This window comes from Onychomys torridus, chromosome 6 (genome assembly GCF_903995425.1).
Source record: "Onychomys torridus chromosome 6, mOncTor1.1, whole genome shotgun sequence".
NCBI classification, from domain to species: domain Eukaryota; kingdom Metazoa; phylum Chordata; class Mammalia; order Rodentia; family Cricetidae; genus Onychomys; species Onychomys torridus.
The window spans coordinates 29820722-29842308 of NC_050448.1; the positions used below are offsets into that span (position 1 = coordinate 29820722).

The window sequence follows — 21587 nt, forward strand, 5'->3', positions numbered from 1 at the left end:
AGCAAAGACTTTTGAATGAACACTGTGGTCAAAATGAGCTAGCCCATCAGATTTCAAAAGCATTTCAAATCTGGTTTTGAAAGGAAAAGTTATTGCTAGAATATTTTCCTACTCTGTCCTGTAATATAGCCTGTATATTTGTGATTGTGTGAAGCCTGTGGAGAGCTTGGGATCAATGAAATAGATTCTTTGTGGAAATAACCCAAGCTACACAGCCTGCAAATGATGCTGTGACTTACAGACCCCTCATTGCAGTAATCACTTATGTTTAAAGATAATCCTGACCTGAGAACCATGCAGCTTTCCCTCAGATGTTGTTGAACATGTATTCCTTAAAGGCATGCCTTTTTTATTTTTACACTTAGTGTATGGGTGAATACATGTGAGTGTATGTGTGTATGAGTATGTGCGTGCATGTGTGTGTGTGTGTGTGTGTGTGTGTGTGTGTGCCATTGTGCACCTACAGAGACCAGAAGAGGATGTTAGGTGCCCACTTCAGTCATCCTCCATCTGAGATAGTGTCTTTCACTGAACCTGTAGCTCACTATTTTGTTAGGCTGGGTACCAGGAAGACCCATTGAAGACCCATCAATCCTACAGCTGCATGGACATGTGTCTTTGACTTTGGTGCTATGGATCTCATTCAGGTCCTCATGCTTGAGCAGCAAGAGCTCTGTGCCCAAAGTCTAGTGTTGATCAAAGTCATCTTCTTACAGCAGGAACTTTTCTTGGTGGCAGTCACTTCTAAGACACAGTCTTTCTTGTCTCCACATGCTCTATGCTTGCTGTTTCCAAACATGGCTATTTGAGCACCTCCAGGTTAGCAATCTGCAACAAGATGAATTGCAAAAGACATCTTTCTACTTCTGTGTCATCAGAGAGAAGACGAAGAAAAATAGGAAGTGCATTCCCCGCCCCACAAACTTTGTGTCTTTGATGAAGTAGCTGCTGACACTGTGGAGAAAAATTCCCTTCCACAGGGTTTCAAAGCATCATTTCCACATCTGAAAAGCAAAAAGGCATTCCAAGTCAATAGTTACAACTCAATGCTGCATGTATTGAGTTAATTAGAGAGAGAGAGAGAGAGAGAGAGAGAGAGAGAGAGAGAGAGAGAACTAACCCTTTCTCCCTTTCTTCTCTTTACTTATAAGGCAATGTTTTTTCAGTCTTGGGATCAAATTGCAAGTGATTAGGCACAGTGCCTGTGCTAATCATCCACTGGGCTAACAGTGTTGTAAGAGAGACTGAAGCGCCTTTGGGTGCAGTATTGGTTTGTTGGGCTGCCATGAGTGCCAGCTCAACCTGGGGGTTTTAGCAAAAGGGATTTATTGTCTCTCAGTTCTGGAGGATGGGTGTTTGAAATCTTTTGTAGAGACTGGAGGGAACATCTATTCCAGGCTTCTTTCCTAACCTTGCGGATTGGATTGTATCCTCCCAATATTTTTGTATCACCTCTCTGTGCATACTTGTGCCTAAATTGACCTTCTCATAAGGATATCACCACACCAGATTAAGTTCCACCCTTATGAACTACTTTAACTCAATTACCTCTGAACCCAAATGCACTTTCACCAAATAAGGTCACATTCTAAAAAGCAAAGGATGAGGATTTCCACACATGAGCTTAGGAAGAAGACAGTTCAAACTACAGAACTTTTGCTATTGTTGTTTTAATTGTTTTATTTTTGAGACAGGATCTCTTGTAACCCCAGTTGCTCTCAGACTTGATTTTGTAGCTAAGGATGACCTGAACTTCTGAGCTTCCTGCTCTTACATCCTAAGGATTTATAGGCATATGCCACCATTGATTTAAGCATTGTAGCTGGAACCGAGGGCTCTGTGCATGCTAGACAAGCACTCTACCAGCTGAGTTGCATGCCAAGCCCCCATAGCACTGCTGTAATCTATGAGAAAGCACCACAGACAGGGTGGCTTATAAACAATTCTGAAGCCTGAGAAGACCTGAATCAAAGTGCTGTTAGACTCACTTGTCTGCAAGTGTTTCCTCAGAGATGGTTGTCCTGCCACTGAGTCCTCAAATGACAAAAGGTACAAGAGACACCCTAGGTCCTTTTTTTCCAAGAGAGTTAATCCCATCCATTTACAAAAGCATTATAATACATATGGCAATTATTTTCAAGTTTCTAAAGGACTGGGTTGGAAAGAAGAATGAGATTTTTCAGGGACATTCTAAAATACAAAACAAAACAAAAAAATGAGCATTAGATGTCAGGGAAATTGAAAATTGACATTAAATATAGTAAATGCATTCTTTGAGACTGTATAACATCCTATAAGACAAGCTTTGGATTTTGTAGAAATACAAATAATAATATCAAATATTATCATTAGTGGTAACTACTTGATGGACCTTGAATTCTTCAGTCTGTCTCTCTCCTTGACTATTATCCTGCAGTGCAAGAGGGCAATAGCAACTATTTCTATTGCTTCTGTAGGAACTAAATGTTATGATGATCATTCAACATCCAGTGATGTGCTCAGGAACACTAGTTAGTAATATTGTCACTATTAATTCGTACAGCTTCCCAATTACTGTAAGATGTTGAGATCATTCTTGCAATTAAAACAATGGCTAGCAGGCCACACTCATCAGATACAATAAGAAGCTTTATACTGTTGGAAGGTAGAAGATTTTCAAAGTCAATATTTTACTGTTACAGAAACAAAGAAGCTAGAGATAGGTTGAGTGGCTTAAGTTTATGTCTTCCTATCCCAGCAAAACTAGAGTTGCTATTGCTTGATTGTCTCACTCCTCAGATACTTAATTTCATAAGCTGCAGTGGTATTTTCCCTTGTCATGTGTTTGATTAATGTTGAAAAATACCTGTGCAAACACCGACATCAATTTTAATGTAATCTTCAATGTCAAATATTATCACAGAAAAGCAGCACTGAATTATATACTGAGGCAGCTACTTAGCATTGAACGTCTTTAAATTTTTATTACATTGCATTTACTCAGTGTGTGTGTGTGTGTGTGTGTGTGTGTGTGTGTGTGTATACAAATATACCATGTCACACCCATGGAGTTCAGAAGACAGTTTGAATCGGTTCTCTCTTTCCATATTTCCATAATGTGGATCTTGGGAAGCAAACACAAGTTATTAGGCTTGCCAGCAAGGGCCTTTACCCACTCAGCCATCTCGCCCACCCTCGATGCATTTCTTTACATGCAAATCCCTTGTGGGCTTATTGGCAGAACCATGAATTAACTCCTTCTTTATGTGAAAACATATAGACAATGCATTCTTCATTCATTCATTAATTTCTAAGTCATCAAAACATCACCCCCAGAGAACTCTGCTACCTGTTCAGAGAGCAGTTTCCAATAACAATACAAAATTAACAAGCTAGGTAGCCTTCTATTCACCTCCTGGTTTTCTACTGAATACACAAGTAGATACTTATTTTCTAAACTATAGGAACTACGAGAGACAAGCACAGGCTGTTGAAGAAATAGGCAGATGGGCTCTTAACCACATTTTCAATACAAGGGCTTAGTAGAGGAAGGGTTTGTGAGCTCAGAACTGCAGGTCAGTAGATATTCACAGGTGAAAAGGGTGGGGGAGAGAAAGCTGTGGAAGAGATTAAAATGAATATGGGATGTTCAGAGAAAGAAAGGCTATGTATCAAAGGAAGACCTTAAGAATTCCCTTGAATTCATAAGGAATGAGGTCTGCTAGATTATCTCATGAGCTGGGAGATTGTTAACTGATGCTCCAAGTTTTATACATGAATGCAGAATGTCCTGTGTAACATTGAAAATGGCAGCCAGTGTTAGAGGAGCCCACACATTATTTAAAATCTTTTACTTAAACAAATAAATTTAAGATATCTTTTTTTTGTTTTGTTTTTCGAGACAGGGTTTCTCTGTGTAGCTTTGCGCCTTTCTTGGAACTCACTTGGTAGCCCAGGCTGTCCTTGAACTCACAGAGATCTTCCTGGCTCTGCCTCCCGAGTACTGGGATTAAAGGCGTGTGCCACCACCGCCCGGCAAATTTAAGATATCTTAATACACCCTTATACTGAGACGAAAATTCAAATTTTCCTATGTTGTACTTCTAAAAGCCAAACTGTTTATTCCCTTTTCTTTGCCCAGCACTGTGGAAATGTGTAGCCCTAGATTGCCACACACTTCTCTCCTTCAAAGAAATGAAGGATGGTGTTATTCAACAGGGAGTGGTTTTTCCAGGAGAAACGTGAATAGGAATGGACTTGCTTTATTAAGGAGAAAAATGAGCTCTCTGTGGTTCTCTGGAGAACATCCCAGACAGAAGCGTGGGAATCTGATAGACACTCAAAATTTGTTGACAGATCCAAGCCTGAACCCAGTTTACTGCTTCTTGCCTGTGTTTCCAACTTTTCTCTTCACCCCGGTGAACACAGTCCAAATGCATCAGTTCATTTCATGCCAGTGTGCCTTTGTTATCCCCCTCCCTCTATCTCAGATGTTCTTGCCCTTGACACCCAGTGCCCTGTTTCCCAGGTAACTGCCCACACATACTTCAAGACTCATCTCTTTTAAATTTCTCCCATGCCCTTAGCTCACACTTGGCCACTCATTTCTCTGTGTTCTTATTTTAACCCTTACCTGTCGGACAACAGCGCAGTTGTGCACATTTGAAAACACGTTTCTTCCTCCCATTACAGCATCTGATACTATCAGCTCCCAATGAACTGATGCATGAACATACAAATGAATGAGATCTAGTTCAGAGCTTTAAAGCATGGATTCAGAAGTTAGACCTGCCTGTTTCAAACCTTTTCTCAACTCCTACCAGATGTGTGAAATTTTGGAAGTAATCTTATGGCTCAATCTTAGTTTTTTCAATTATAAAATGGAAATCATAATAATACTATATGAAAAATCAAAATGAAAGCACAGTGCATATTTAATACATTCACTGGCAGACCTGGTTTTCCACGTGTGTGTGTGTGTGTGTGTGTGTGTGTGTGTGTGTACAAATTTATAAAATTCAGTTAACATGATTTCATTAAACATCGCCAGTCCCTAAATAACCTGGCTCAAATTTTGATGACTACAGAACATTCATTGTAACTCCCCTATGTAAAAACATCAAAAATCAAAAATAGCTTGAGGGCCAGGTGTGGTGAAGGCCAGGGGTGGTGGTGCACCCTCTACCCCCTTTTTCAGATTTTAAAAAAAAATTCATTTTGAAAAAAAATTATTGTAAAGAACTTTACATGAAAAAGGTTCAATTGCTCCATATGGAGGGTAGATAAGGGTCCTAGCCTCAGGTGTCAGGGTAGAACAAGACCTGATCCCCCTCCTGCAGACAGGGTCATAGGACTGCCCCTTTCCCAATCCCAGAGTTTCCAGCAAGTGGGGCATCCCTCCAGCTAAGTCTCAGCTACAACTATACACCATATTAGTCTCTCCCCATGACCTAGCAGTTTGGTTGACCTGGTCCCTGTCTGGCTGCTGAGATGTCCACGGGACTGTCTTAGGGTACAATTCTGGGCCCTAACTTGGGCACTGTCTGGAGATAGGGTGGAACTAAACCTCACACAAGAAGGCATCTACACCGGCCCAGTCCTACAGATCAGTGGTCAGTGTGGCACCCTCTGCTTCAAAGAAGGGCTCTGAGGACAGGCACCAACTACCTATCTCATCTGAGGGATGCTGGAGGAAGGATGTGGCCAGGAAGGTCTCACTAAAATTCTAACTGTCAACAGCCTGCTCCACTGGAGGTTCCCAGATAGCAGGGCAGTTGATGTGTTGGCCATGGATACTATGGTCCATGTCCCCATATGAGGCTAGCTTGGTGAAGAACTTAGCCTCAGGGCCTCTGGTAAGCTTAGTTCCTCAACCAGAATGCCAGCCTGGAAGATGGCCTCACAGTCAAAGTTGCCTTTGAGATTTTTTTTTTTTTTTTTTTTTTTGAGACAGGGTTTCTCTGTGTAGCTTTGTGCCTTTCCTGGGATTCACTTGGTAGACCAGGCTGGCCTTGAACTCATAGAGATCTGCCTGCCTCTGCCTCCCGAGTGCTGGGATTACAGGCGTGTGCCACCACCGCTGGCTCTTTGAGATATTTTTAGCTCATCCTGCTCCTCCTGGATCAGCAGGACCTTGGCTACCCTTTTAGGCAATGGCTGCTGGCGCTTATGTCCCAACCTGCCCTCTCCTGTACTCTAAGCCCATTCCCCCTTGGCCTCCTCAAACTCCTGCAACAGGTGCTGGGCTTCCGTATTCACAGTCAAAGGCCCAACTCAGGGAGCAGTGCTCGAGTCCTGTGAGGCCTGGTGGGCAAAAGCAGGGTGGTGGTGAACTGGGGGCAGCCTCTGCTTCTTGAAGGCCCAGCTAAACTAAGCAGGTGTTCTGCATACTGAAGGTCAATGAGACAGAAGTCCCCCCTTGCCAGGTTGGTTCTTCTCTCAAGGCACTTGGATGTAGCACTTGTTTGAGGGACAGGTTGTGGCAGATGGAACTCTGCCAGGTGGGATCTGCATGACAGAAGTAGCAGAAGTTGTTTGTGACCCACTTGTAGATGGCTGACAGAGTGATCTTGGTGGTCTTGCTGGCTTGTGTGGCCATGTAGAGAGATGAGAATGGCAAATGAGTAGAGCAGTGCGGGCGCCTTTAATTCTAGCACCTAGGAAGCAGAGGCAAGTGGAACTCTGTGCGAGGGCCAGGGGAACTACACGGAGAGTTCCAGGCCAGCCAGGACTACATAATGAGACCCTGTCTCAAAAAAATAAAAACGTCTGAGTCATACCTGATTACTATCATACAGCTAACAATCTAAATAAGATCTTAGCCTATGAGTACGCTTGCAACGTTTTATTGTTGGTCTTGAACTATTTCCGGGAGATTTTAGTGTGAAGTTTCTTAGTCAGGGTCACTTTCTCCAGGATATCCGCAACTCTTTCTATTCATTTATGTCATCTTTCCTTTCGGTGACTCCTCTGGGACTCATATTTAGTAATTCTTATGTGACAACAATGTCTGTCTTTCAGCTATCTCCTCATCTCCCCAGTCAGCATTGTGACTTTGTATTTCTGTGCTGCTCTTGCATCTACTACACGGTTCTCTCTTTCCATTTGTTAAATGTCACACATAGTCATCACAGCAAGACACACAGGCAACACACTTACGTGGCTTGCTGTCTGTGAGTCCAGTAACAGATGTGCACTGAAATAATTGTTGTTTATTCAGTCATTTCTGTACTGAGAGTTTGTCTCTCCTAATCTCAAGGTGCTGTGTTACCATCACATCAAACAACAATAAAGGGGGAAATCGGTACAGCTCCATCTAGAGAGACATCTTACACTGTCCTCCCTTTCCTTATTACTTCCAGCATCCCATTCCTTCAGCCATGTTCTCTCTTTCCTGCCTCCTCTCCCCATTATATGTATTCCTCCACACTCTCCCAGTCATGAGAGCTCAGCTTGACTGAGGCCATCAGAATTATCTTTTCTAATAGCCACCCACCCTGAAATGGTGGTAAGCGGTCCATAGTGATCCTGTAGATTCTGAAGGTCCCCACTCTTCTATGCTCTCCAGTTCTTAAAAGTAGAATATCTATAAGAAAACTCTCCTGGTTTCTAACATTAATCCTCTCTTATGATGTAACTGGATATGCAATATTTTCATGCTTTCCTCTTATTATGAGAAGAGGGAAGAAAACAGATGTCAAACTATCATAATTTTTGGATAGTGACAATGAATCATTCTAGGAAATACCAAAAAATTAATGACTGAGATTTTATGAAAAATATTTATTTTCTGAGACACTTTCTCACACCCATGACTTTCCAGTAAGTTATGATGAAAGACTGTGGGACAGAGATAATCTGGGCTAGTTTCCCACTACGGGTTTCTGGGGTGATTCTTTAGAAGCAGATGCCTGGTACCCACTTCAAGTCTACCACATCAGAAGCAAGTCTGTGGATGCACAGAAGCTATGTGGCATTGAAAACTGCATTTTTAATGAGTTATCTGAATGTTGCTAATGAGGTCTGACATTTAGGGACCACAACTGACCATCTTCTTCCAGTTCTGAGAAGGAATATCTACAGTGTGGCCACTTTACATCTCTGTCGATGCTCTTTCTGCTTCAGACTCAAATGAGCCTTTTCCTTTTGTCTAGCTCTTGAGAGGACAGTCATATTGCTCCTGGAGTCCACACTGAAAAAAAAAAAAAAGTAGACTGTTGGAAGCCCCTGAGAACTTGGCACTATTTTTTAAGATAAGATAACATAAATATTCTGAATGTAAGGAGATAAAATAATCTGAATAGTTTTCTTTCTTAAAACTAAAACAATTGTAAGTATGGCCAAAAAAAAGCAAAAGGTGACCTTTGTTATATCTAAGATAGTATAGTGAGCACGTCAGTCAATACCAAAGGAGAGTAATGACTCATGTTCACACCAATCTACCTGCCATAGGTCCACTCCTCATTTCTTGAGGATACCTGCTCTATCTTCAGAACAATTTGAGGAGGGATTATTTAGCCTGCTCTCTAAGCATTCCTGAAGGTGAGCATTCAAAGTACATCTTCAAATCTATCTCATCTTTTTCAAGGCTCTCCCTAGTGGCTTTTTACAAATTACAAATCTTCTGATCTCCCATGACAACAGGACAAGACAAAAATATTGTTGATATTCAAGAGTTGTTTCACCTGGCAACATAGTTCTGCTCAATAATAAGAAAGAAAGAACTCCTATACAAAATTTAAAAATCAAATTCTCTTTAAATGTTCCCTTCTGCTATATTTCCCATGAATATTTCTCAAAAACACGTTACTGGAAAACTTAATTCACAGTAAAAAGTGTTGTGTAGTAGTATCCAGTGGTGGTGACAAGGTCACAAATACTCTACTCTCATGAGTGGATTAATGTTGATTATGACAATGTTTGAGAATATGAGTTTAGTTTCTGAACCTTTTTGTCTCCCTTTTCTATGAATACTTCCACGGGATAATGCTGTAAGGAAGCCTCCACCAGATGTCAGTTCCTTAATTTTTGTGTTCCTAAACTCCAGAAGGGTGAGCCAGTAAACTCTGTTCAATATAAATTACAGAATGCAATGTTCTGTTAAAGTAATGGTTGCATAGCCATTTCTTCTGAATTGAGATACCCCTTCCAGGAAAGTTGATGAGAAGAGGGGGAGCATCTCATGAGACTCAGGAACTAAACAAACTTCACATTTCTGGGAAAGCTGAAATCTAAAAGATTCACAGGGCCCTTCTCCAAAGTTATAGAAACAGTAAACAACTACTGATCAACTGAACTGCCTAGAGGAGACTCTTGGACCTGTTCATCTGCTTAAAGCCATGCATAGAGCTCAAGGTTGCCATTTTTGAGTCATTGCCTATGTTGAGAAGGGCTTTTTAATGATACAACTGCTCCTGTAAGAAGCCCCTTACCCACACTTTGCTAGTAATCCTACTAAGCTCTTAGGTGCACACCACTGTAATTGTTATGTTGGTCTGTGGTGACTTCCATATCTGGCATGAGTATATGCATGGGTCATGTCTCCCAGGGTAAAGCTCATAGAACAGTAACATTAAAATTAAGTATTAAGTGACAGATTAACACATTAAGACATATTCAAGTGTGAATTACCCAATGTCTTTGAAAGATCTCTAACTTCATCTTCCCAATGGCAAGGGTTAAAAACACAAATCAGAATGTACACTAAAGTTCATGGCTAAGCCATCTCCATCTATTCATGATGTGCTGTAAAGCAACAAAATGGCAAGACTCTGGAATAGTAACATAAGTAGTATTATGAATGCTCCTTGGAGCTGAGATAGTTAACACAAATTAGTATAGTGAATGCTATTTGGAGCTTGAGTCTTATACATGGAAAGGAATGTCTAGATGCTAACTGACTTACCTCCAGCCATCTGAGCAAATAAACACATATGCAAATTAAAAAATAAATCAAGAAGATGCTGCAACCAAGTGCAACTAATATGTTGCAAATGTACAGATAAGTTCATTCTATATTTATGTAATATATAAGTCATGTGTTCAATAAAATATGCCACTTATGCCTTTTGATTAGTTTCTCAACCCCATGTTGTATAACAACAAGCATCTCTGTCTGATAATTTAAAAAAAAAAAAAAACCAGCAAGCTCTCTAGGCATAATTGGAGCTATGTTATCAGCACATACTTTAAAATGATATGAGGCTATCTTTAAAGCCCGTGTTATTAAATGCAGTTTCCAGTTGTAGGAGCTAACATAAATCAGGCCTCTCATTGGTGTTTTAAATGTAAAGAAAAAACACTTCCATATGGAGTAGGGCTATTTACAAGCCAGGATTAACCACCATAGAAAACCAAATACTCCTTTGCAATATGGCTCAAATCAGTCAAGTCAGAAAGCTCACAGCAGCCCCTCACAGCACTGGACTTAAAAAGCCATGATGCTGCCCCACCATTTTTGTGTGACCATCCCAGGACCTCTACAGCCCCCTAAAGCTTGTGAAACAAGGATGAGCTAAACCCCTCAGGACTACCTCCTTGGGAATAGTTTTTTAGCACAGACTATAGCTAAGATATTGTTAAAGGAGGATTCTTTGCTCTTCTCCCCTAGCTATAAGAGTCAAGACAATCTGAAAAGTTTAGGAGCAGCTCATTTGGTGTTCAACTTCCCAGAACACCTCCAAAGACTGTCACACTGTCACAAACACACACACACACACACACACACACACACACACACACACACACACTGACTTTGGGTTAGATTGTATATCCATTATTCAGACTTTTATCTGAAAAAATACTAGAGATTCACAGTGTCAACATTATCAGCTTTAATTCACCAACTGACAATCATGACCCAAAGCAACAAGTTTATCATCACTCCATGGGGGGCACAGATGTCCTCCGTTTCTCAGGGATTCTCTTACTTGTAGTACACTGTCTTAAATCAGTTTCTTCCCCATTGCAGTTTCAAAATATATGACCATAATAAGAATGCCATCTAGGCTGGTTAAGGCATTTGTTCATTAAAAAGCCAACTCGCAGCTAAATGAAGAGCCAAAGATCATTAGAGGTGACAGAGCATGGAATGTTGGAAATGAGTACCTCCCACAAGGCCTCAAATATCACCTTGGCCATTTATGGCTCTCTTGGTGTCTATTTTATACATCATTTATTTAAAACAGCTTTGAGAGAAGGTCATTCAGGTATTTGGATGTGGGTTAACATCTAAAATGAACCATGGTTTATTATTCTTCTTATTGTCCATTTACTAAGGATGGTATAGTAGATGGTTAAAGTCTATGGCCTCATTTGATGAAGTGCAAAAACAGCACTTTTTTGCCAACCATATTAGAATGTATATCTTGATATTTAAGGTTCTAACCCTGTAGGAAAGAGTGCTGATTTTGTGCATATAAATACATCTGCACCACATCTTTCCAACTCGGGAACATAATATTCTAACTCGGGCAGAGGAGAGCCACAGCAAAAGGACATTAGTGTCTGCAGCAATGTTCTCTGCAAATGAATTGGATCTTTAAGACAATCTTATCAGGCTTGCTTTTAATGTAAGTGGCAGCTTTATGTGAAAGCAAGAGAGCAGGTAGTGAAGGGTATCCTGCTACATCATAAACCTGCAGGAATTTTACAAGCCAAAGTAGATGTCGAGATAATGAGAACGGATTCACTTGTCAGGGACTCTGATGCCAAAACCAGAGTTTTCCATGATTTTCAAAAAGAATCCTCCACAATGTTTTCTTTTTAATACATTCATAACACAATAGCGCTCCACAGCATTTGGTGATGCACAGGAAGATGTATAAATTAACATTAAAATGATGCATCTGCCTCTGCTGGTCCTGAATGCCTGTGGGTAATCTGAAAGTCACTTTAAATGCTGATTTTTTAAACATTAATATTTGCAAACAATCTCAAGTTTGTTCCCTTCAAAACTAACTGGAGGTGCATACTTAGACGAAAGAGTAATTGATGCAAGACTCTGAGTGATTGTTTTTGTCTTTATTCAATTTGTTTTGTTTTGTTTAATTTTGTTCAGGCAGCGACTCAAGTTGTCTACAATGACTCTGACTCTTTATGTAGAGGAAGATGACCATAAACTCCTGACTGTAACCTCCTGCTTCTGCCGCTCAAGTGCTGGGATCACAGGCACATACTACATCACACCCTTCTCTGTGAAGAATCTTTATAAATTTCCCCACAAGTGAGAATTCAGGAAATGTAGTAACCAAAGGTCAAAAGACAAAGCCCCATCATTCAAACATTTCTGAAATGACTTAAGAACAGTTAAAAGGTTATGGCTCAGAATGTAAAGAAATTGATAGTGGGACACACGCAGAATACAGTTTTAAATGGTTAATGTTTAATGAATTTATTAACCTAGAAAAAGAATGGCTTATAAATTCAGATGCATACACATGTTGCAGAAGTGTTAAGGGAAGTCAGTAATGAAAGCACTGTGAGAGTTGGCAGTGGCCATCTAATTTCTTCCCAGGATGCCCTCTAGGTGATGGACAGAATCATGCATAATGGGAAAACACTTTTGTACTGGAACCATGGCTAAAGTTTCTAAGCAAAGAAAGTATTTAGGAGTTTGAAAGGCCTGTGGAAGGCAGAAGCCAGGAAACATTCAAGTTGGGATTGGAACTAGAGAAAGAAAAGATTCAGTGATTTGTTCATCATTGATAAACGTGGTCTTTGGAAATGAGAAAACAGTCTATCCAGAACATGTTTAGAAAAAAAAATCTGGGAAGTTCTAACTGGCTTACAAAGTCAAAACTGAGGAAGAAATACAATTTTTTAAGATCACAGTGTATAAGCAGTGGCAGAGGAGGCATATGGTGAACACATTTATCTTTTAGTTTGATAAGCAAACTGGGCACAATTTTATTTAAGGATATAAAGGGTTATAAGCATTGCATCCTATTATTTCCCCCAAGACCAGTACCCCCAGCTGCTCCAAACGGTGCAGGAAGATGAAATTAGCCAATTCCCTGGAAAGGCTATAGCATTCAGCTTCAGGGCTTTCTTAATTCTCCTTCTCCTGGGGTTCCCAGGGAAGCCTGAGAGCAGAGCAAGGAGGAAGAGAGAAAAGAGGAATTAACAAGCTTCCTAACGTATTGCTACCCCGACATCTTCCAAGGGACTTGGTTAATTTCACTTTGTACCTCCATTCAGATCAGCTCAAGTTTGCAGAAAGCGCCAATTAAAAACAGGGAAGGAAGACAAAGGCGGTTGGGTGGGAAAGGGAAGGATGGATAGAATTTAAATCAGTAACCCCAGACTGAGGTCTTACCCCATAGTACTCAAGCACAAGGGTTTCTCTTTTGAAAATCTAGCTAAGATGGAAAAGTTCTAAGTTTTGTTAACTGTTATTCTTCCTCAGGATATGGGTGGAACTCCTGAATTTTATTTTCTAATGTAGCTGACTCACAGGGTTGGCAGTTGTCTGAGCCACACAATAGTCATCCACGCTCTTCACAACTCCACCTGTTCTCAACAAGTGTTTTAAGGTTGGAAATGAGACCTATGTGCCTGGTGGGAAGCCCTGCTTTGAGTGACAAAATAATATAAGACATGAATAGGGGGGTACAAGGGTTGTCACCAGAAGTGGATGGGAGGCCAGACACTGGAAACTGTAAGCACACAAAAGCTACCCAAGGACAAAGGCCAACACACTGTTAAAGATGACAGGAAAGAGCATGGCATACACATTCCCTGTGTCACCAGATTGCAGGCAAATCCCCATCATGACCCCAGCTCAGGAAACCTCACTGGAACAAATGTATAAGTGCTCTGTGAAGTACTAGGATCTCAAAATCACCCGAGGATGTCTCTTGGTGGTTCTCTTTGATAAAACTTAGAAGATCACTTCTTATAATCCCTTTCACGAACTTGACTCCAGTCGGCCAACATCATAAAAACCCTGAGTCTGTACAGAGTATTGTCGACAGCTATCACAATAAAGTTCAAAAAGTACCAAGTTGGTTCAGGACTGCAAACAAAATCTAAGTCCATGGCTAACCTGAGGATTCCCCAGGCAGCCTTAGGAAAATTACTGGGATAAGAAAGAAATGGCAACTTTCTTTGAGAAAAATGAGTTCACTAAGAACTACTGTGCAAACAGTTGGGTTTAAGGATGCGCCTTTGTTTCATAAACAAAGTGACTGGCACAATACACGTCCACTGTCAGCCCTGTCAGCCAAATGACTTTTGTGGCTAGAAACAGGCATGTCTATACCGGAAAAGCAGAGTAAGAGGTCAGATCATCAACGGATCTTCAAATTAATTTTATGTCAATACAACCTGTACAGAGTTTCATAAAACTAGAGATTTGGAGTCTTATCTCAAACCTATTTAACTGGAATCTCTGTGAATAGTGTCCAGAAAATTACTTAAGATTCACCAGGTATTTTTTCATTAGGATTTTAGATGAGTTAAATCACTTGTCAATATCTTACAGTGGAGTGCAGAACCTTGAATCCTAGATGTCTTGTGTCTCTGTATGAAATCATATTTTACCACTTTATTTCTATGGTCAATCAGCATCAAACTTAGGGATATCTATCTATCTATCTATCTATCTATCTATTTATTTATTATTATTTGATGTTCTAATGCTGTATCTTTAATAAATTCCACTATTTTCTCATAAACGCTGTGTTCTTTCTGGAAGATAAACATGGAAATGCATAGTTCATCTACTTTCCATAGACTTCTTACTATGTTGTGTGTAAACATAGACCTGAATAAAGTACCCCAGGTGTACAAACTTTCATTTAAGTACATAAAAAGTGTGGTAGACCTTAGAAGTAAGTGTGAGTTTTTAAGCAAGAAAGAGTAGCGAGCAACAGATTTACCTTTCTGTCTGAAAGCACTGGAAATAGGTTTTATAAAGCAAGATTCTGAAGACAAGGGCAACAAAGGGCAGCAATCCCTGCAAGGTAAGGGATGCAACAGTGCCTGTAAAGCTCCCTAAGGAGCTTCTGGGCCATGGTGGAGTGAGAAGACCCTGACAGCTAAAGAGGGGTCAGACCATCAGAGGATCTTCTCTGGCTACAGCAGAATTAACTTAGAAATCAACAACAGTTGAGGCCCTGGAAAAAGTCCCCAAATATTTGGAAAGGAAATAATCCTCTCTTAAAATAATCACAAGTCAGTGAAGAAGCTCAGAATGAAACTGTTTTGAGCTGCTTTGGCATAGATCCTAAGTATCCTCCAATGTTCATGTACTGAAGATCAGGTTGCCAATTCAGTTGTGTTGAGCAGCACCTTTGTGAGTGGGAAAATCATGAGGGCTTCGATCTCAAAAGTGGATTAATACATCTATAGACACAGATCATAGTGGTTTGGAAGAAATGATTTTTATAAAAGCGCTCTTTCTCTCTCTCTTCATCTCCTTCCCCTTTTCCTCCTAATCACTATGAGGTGAGCAGTGTGGCTCTACCATACACTTCTACTATGCTATGTTGCTTTACCACACTTGGGGGAACAAGGCCAAGGGGCTTTGGATTGAAATCTCTGAAATCATGAGATGAAGGTAATCTTTCCTTCTTCATAGTTTTTGGTGTGAGCCTAATCTTTAATGGCTGAGTATGTTTCCTTTTTAAATACAGTTTTCTCGGTGATGGAAAGACAAAGCACTAAGGGATGATGCCCTGGCTCAGGTCAGCATAGCTCTGAGATGTGGTGCTTACAACCGCAGCTCCTCAGGCTGATGATCAACTTTCAGTCATCCCAGGGATGAAGTGAACACATCTATGCAGTGTCTCTGGTCCTCTGAAGAGTTGGTGAGCCCCTCCCTTGCATCTGAGGTCTAAGGAAAGCACCTCCTTTTCACTCAATACTCATTTCTAAAGACACATGCAGACGGCTCCATACCTCTTTTTAGAACACAGACACAGTTGGCATTTGTTTTATCAGGACCTCAGCTAAAACAGTAGCTGAAATAACCACCTGTCAGTCTGTCAATCATCTATCTTAATTCAGTTTGGAGAGTAGTCCAGCAGTCATGCTGTGAAAGCAAACACACATCAACCACATCTTTAACCAGAAAATTCATCCTCAAGAGATTAAAGTATCCAGTGTCAAAAGAAATCCATGCCTTCTTTGCTGTCTTATCAGTATAAGCAAGCCAGATGATCTCTAATCTAAAAATCATATGGTATTTTGGCTCATAAATATGCCATAAATTTATCAATGAATCTGAAAGTCTAATAGCCAAAGTCATAAAGTCTCATACAGTCATATACAGAAGACTGTAATTAGCCTGTGGCCTAATTATGATTTTTGTTAAGTAAATAACAAAATCAATTAATTTGTAAAATCAGTTTATTTAATAGCTTTTGCCTAATTGGCTCATATATGAAATTCAGATGAGAAAAAAAGGATCAAAAAAAAAACAGATAGAAAAGAGAAAACTAGCATGAAATAATCTTAAAGAATAGGAATCATTTAAATATTGAATACATGTTTTAAGAAATATTGGGTACATCTAAAATTTTTAAAGATGAACAGTAGGTCATTTCATTAGCCTGATCCATGCAAAAGGACCTACATATTGTTGCTCTTAATTTTTTTAAATAAAGAAATGATTAGCTGCACATGCCAAAAATAAAATGCTAAAATTAAATGGCTATACCTGCAGTCCCTCAAGGCATGGACTTCTCATGATCACAGAGGTACGACATGCACTATTGCCCCCTGAGTAACTCCCGGTCCTACTGATAATAACTCTCATTTGCGTGGTGCTAAGAGCTGTATGAACTCTACTTGAGAGAGGGGAATAAGACCTCCTTTATCTTTTTAAAATCCTGCCAGATAGCATCTTCCATTTCTCCTGCCAACATAAAACTTTATCAGAGCTTATAGTGGAATTGCACATGTCCAAAATAAAACATCAAGTCTAAAGCTATTTTTTCACAAATAATAAAAGAGAGAGAGAAAACATCAAGTCACAGTACTTTGATTCCATGAAGAGCATTGTTCAAATTAATGTTACAGTTTAATTTGAAGAAATATTTATTTAAGATCTGCCATGAACAACAGGCTCTACACACATTTACATTCAACAGAAATCACAGCTGTCTACTTCAAAGGCTTTAAAACCTAAGGAAGTTTTTTAAACATCTTTTAGGGAGGTAACAATATTTATGAAAAGTGTGAAGAGAATTTCTCCAGGTTTGAAGTGTTCACAGCACTGATCTTAAATCTACTCTCCCTCCAAATCTCTCAGTCTTTCTATTCCCAAAGTACACATCACACTTATAATAGTGAAATGCTACAATCTCAAGGTCAGCAGGGCTAGTTAAATTTAGTTAGTTTACAACTAAAGAGAATAATGATTAAAATAGTGATGACATAAACTTTTGTTAAAAGATTATATTAAAATAGATTTTATTTTTCCTTGAGAATTTCATGCAATGTATTTTGGAAGGCAGCCATGCTCCCACTATACTACCAATGCCCCATCAATACAACATATTTTGAACATATTCATTTTCCTTTCACTTCTTCAATTCCTACCTACCATTAAAATGCTCTTGACCTTCCCATCCCTTCCCATTCAATTTGAGATTTCTTCTTCCTCCTCCCTGACTCCCTCCCTCCCTCCCTTTCTCCTCCTCCTCCTCCTCCTCCTCCTCCTCCTCCTCCTTATTTTTCTTCCCCTGTTGAGTCCTGTTTGTGTTGCCCAGTTAGTCTTAGGAGTGGGGTCTGGCCTGGTATGTAGTCAACCTGCGAGGTCACATCATTAAAAAAAAACCTGACTCTCACTCTCCCAACTGCAATCAAGTGCTAGTAGTTCTTCAGATAGTGGTAGGACTTCCTGTCCACCTTTCCCAGCTCTGTGCTGGATTTTTTTCTGGGTGGAGTATGTTCACAATCACTGTGAGTTCATAAGTTCATCTCCCTGCTGCTCCTGGAACTAGTGTTTCATTGATATCATTGACCATCCCTGGCTCTTCCATTCTTTCTGCTGTCTTCATGATGAAGATCCTGGTGGAGAGAGGGGTGATATCAGAGTCCCCTTTAGGGCTGGGCACTGTACAGTCTTTCATTCTCTTACTGTTGTCTGCATGCATTGCTCCATCTCACCCTCCAGTTACTCACTCTCCATGCCCAAAGGAAGCCTCATTCCTTGCTTAGTACTTATATGCAAATCAGACCAACCTCTGGGACTTTCTGTGAAGGTTGAGATTAGTGTTCTTGGGAAACTCAAGGTTACAGTCTCCTACTCCCTCAGTTCACCCAATCTGTCTATTGCCTCTTTGAGCCTCTCTGTTCTCTCACAGAATCTTTTATCCCACAGCTTTTGTTTAATTTTTTTTTTCAGGTGAAAATTATCAAACCTTGATTGTAGTTTTAGCTCCATTGTTTCAAACTCTGTGACTTTTAATGGACTTTCAGAACACAATCAGTATTTAAGGAATGAATACAATAAGCAATTTAGAGTTCAGTGACATTGAACTAAGTGAAAATATTAGGACATTTGGGAAGTAAATGCAGTTTTCACTTCCATCTGTCTGGATATCCCTTTTCTGAAGATCCACCCTCCCTTGCCGGCAAATGTTCCTGTCTCTAGCTCTCTGAGACTGAATGAAGGTCAGTTTGAAATTGAAATTTCGGAACTGGAAGGGGCTTAGTTACACCTTCCTTTGCATTACATTTCACTTATTTATTCTCTTGTTCAACTAAATGGTTTTGTTAGTGTGTGCGTTGCTTTGTAGTGCTAGGTATTGAATCTAGGGCCTTGTGCATGCTGAACAAACCCTCCACAACTGAGCTACTCTCCCACTGTCCTCAAAAAATGTTTTTTGAAGTCAATATAGATTTTTCTTGTTACATAACTTCTTCTGGTTTATCCCAATATTATTTGAGTATGTGTGTTTTCCTCTCTATGGTCACACCCTTCAGGCAGACACCTTGGGTTGTTGTGGGTGATACAGAAGCATGTACACAGAACTCCGCTTAATAGTTTAGGAAGTTAGGGCTGCCCAGCTTCTTGCTCTACAGTTAAAGCAAAACAATAATCTGGAATGTAAGGGACTTTTCCAATGTCTTCTATTTGGTCATTGGGAAATACCAAATGAACCATTAACCTTTAGTTCTTTCTGTAGGATGTATCTAATTCTAACTTGAATCTTCAGCATTGATATTGGAAAGTAAATAGGTTTACACTTTAATGTGTGGTTTTGTTTGTTTTGTTTTGCTTTTTTAGGCATTTCTTCATTCATAAGTGCGGTGAGGGGTGATAGGGTAGGTGGCAGGAACATCCTCCCTCTGCTCTTTCACTCCCAGTACAAGACTCAGCTTAATGGAGAGTAAGAACTCCGCCATGGCCCAGGAAAGCTGGAGCACTGAGAAGTTTTAGATCCCAAATAAGGAGGTCTCAGGATCCTACAAGCATTCTCCTGAAATCTTTGAATACAGAAAACGAATAAATCATTTGGTTGTGTCTTCTGAGACAGAAATAGTCCCAAAACAGAAGCAAGGGAAAATCAGCTACCATCACGTTTAGTTTTATTTCACCTCAACATGTTACATATTCACGCAGCTTCTTTTCTTTCCATCACTGAGGGCACCTGACATCTAGGACAGGTTTCTGGGCCCTGTTCTGCCCTAAGAGCAGTGTTGTTCAATTCTTTCTAACAGCCTATCCGAGAACATACAGGCCCTGACCTCTATCCTGTTGGAAACTGTGCCCCACGCCGGGCCTGGAAACCTGAGCTTCACGGGTGATCTTACCCTTTCTAGTGCGGCCTTTTCTGCTCATTGCCAAGGCTCTAGCTCCAGCCGCAGAGAGGAGGGTCACAGTGGGGAGGGCTCAGCTGTGGGAGCTAGGTGATGTTTCCTCCCACCTGCTTTGGCAGGCCCCTTTGAGTGTGTCTCTAAATATTTACCAAGTGCAGGTCAACCAAAGCAAGGTCCCTTCTCTTGCAACTCCCATGACTAATCTGAGCTGCTGTTGGATTCTCCTTGCCTCTTTGAGCCGACCTTCTGGTTGGTGCCCTTTAGGAACTGGCCTGCTGCCAGTTTCCTCCCCTGGGATTTTAGTCCCTGGAACGGTGAGGGTGTGTGATTGCTGATCCCTGGAGCAGGTACAGCTCCTTCACCAGAGACACACCCTCCACTAGCAAGAAGTGACAACTCCAGTTATTTCTCTTTGCCTGACTTACTTCACTTGGTGTAGTGACCACCACTTCCATTCATGTTGTCACATGTGAAAAGATTCCATCTGCCATGTGGTTGAATAGAATTCTATTGAGGCATGTGCCACATTCAGCAAATCCATTTATCATTTGATGGATACTTAAGATTAGTTCCATTGCTTGGCTATTGTGAACAATATTGCTATAAACATGGAAGTGTGCATTTCTCTGTGACATACTAACCTCATTTCCAGTGGGACATGGGTCATATTTGCGGATCATATAGTAGTTGTGTTTTTAATGTAGGGAGGAATTGATAGATTCCCATTGACATTAATTACTTTTCACTTTGCTGTGACAAAATCCGTTACATAAACAGATTAAATGATAAGGATTTGCCTGAGCCCATAGTTTGACAGCCTCCCAGCTCGTCTTGGGAGAGAAGGCATGGCGACAACCATGGCTTATTGATCACAGCAGCAGACAGAAAGCACAATGCAACCAGATCCCAAAGCAGCTATAATCAAGGCCCACCCCAGGGACTCACTTCTACCAGCTAGAGCCTCACATCCCTAAGTTTCCACAACCATCAAGAACAGCACCACTGGCTTGGACCCATGCTCAAATACATGATGCTCTGAGGAGCATTTCGTGTTCAACTTTAACTTGAATCATGAGTATGAAAGGGCCCCTTTTGCCCGTGTCATATTAAGTCTTTCTATTAACAGTCATTTATAATGGGGTGTGGTTTGGATTTTTGTTTCCCTGGTTGTTAGTGAAGCTAGTGGGTTTTTATTTTTTCTTTTGAGAAATGTCTAGCTAGGTCTCTTTGGGTTTTGATTTTTGCTATTGAGATTCTGCAATTCTTCTTATATCCAATGTGTTTACCCCTTGAAAAAAATATATAGACTAGAAGTATTTTATCAGATACTAACAGTTGTCCCTTCACTTTGACTATTCTTTCCTTGGCTGTGTAGCAACACTTCAGTTTGATGTCATTTTTTCCTACTTTTGTTTTGTTTCTTGTTCTTTTAGGAAGTTGCCTCCCAAAGCATTTCTCCATTTTGTTTCCATGCAGCATTTCTCCTGTTTACTTCCAGTAATGTGATAGATTCTAGTCTAACATTTATGTCTATAATCCAGTTAGGGTTGCATTTTGGAAATGGTGAAAATTAGTCAGTTTCATTCTGAATTTACCAGAAAGATTCTTCAGCCTCTGATGTGCACTCTTCACATTCTAGTAGAAAGTGGCTGGTGACATGTGACTTTGCTTCTAGACTATATGTTGTGTTTACTGATTAATTCTCTGTCTCTTTATTTCTTATAATACTGTGTTCTTTTGATGACTACAGCTTGTTACTATATTCTGAAGTCAAGGAATATAGCAATTTTTGCATTTTTATATTTTTGCTCAAAATTACATTGACAATTCAGATTCTT

At 40.2% G+C, this 21587-nt stretch overlaps 1 pseudogene; it reads right to left on the reverse strand.

The window, feature by feature from the left end:
• Window positions 1-5539: 5539 nt before the first annotated feature.
• Window positions 5540-20416, reverse strand: LOC118585597 (annotated as a pseudogene).
• Window positions 20417-21587: the final 1171 nt, after the last annotated feature.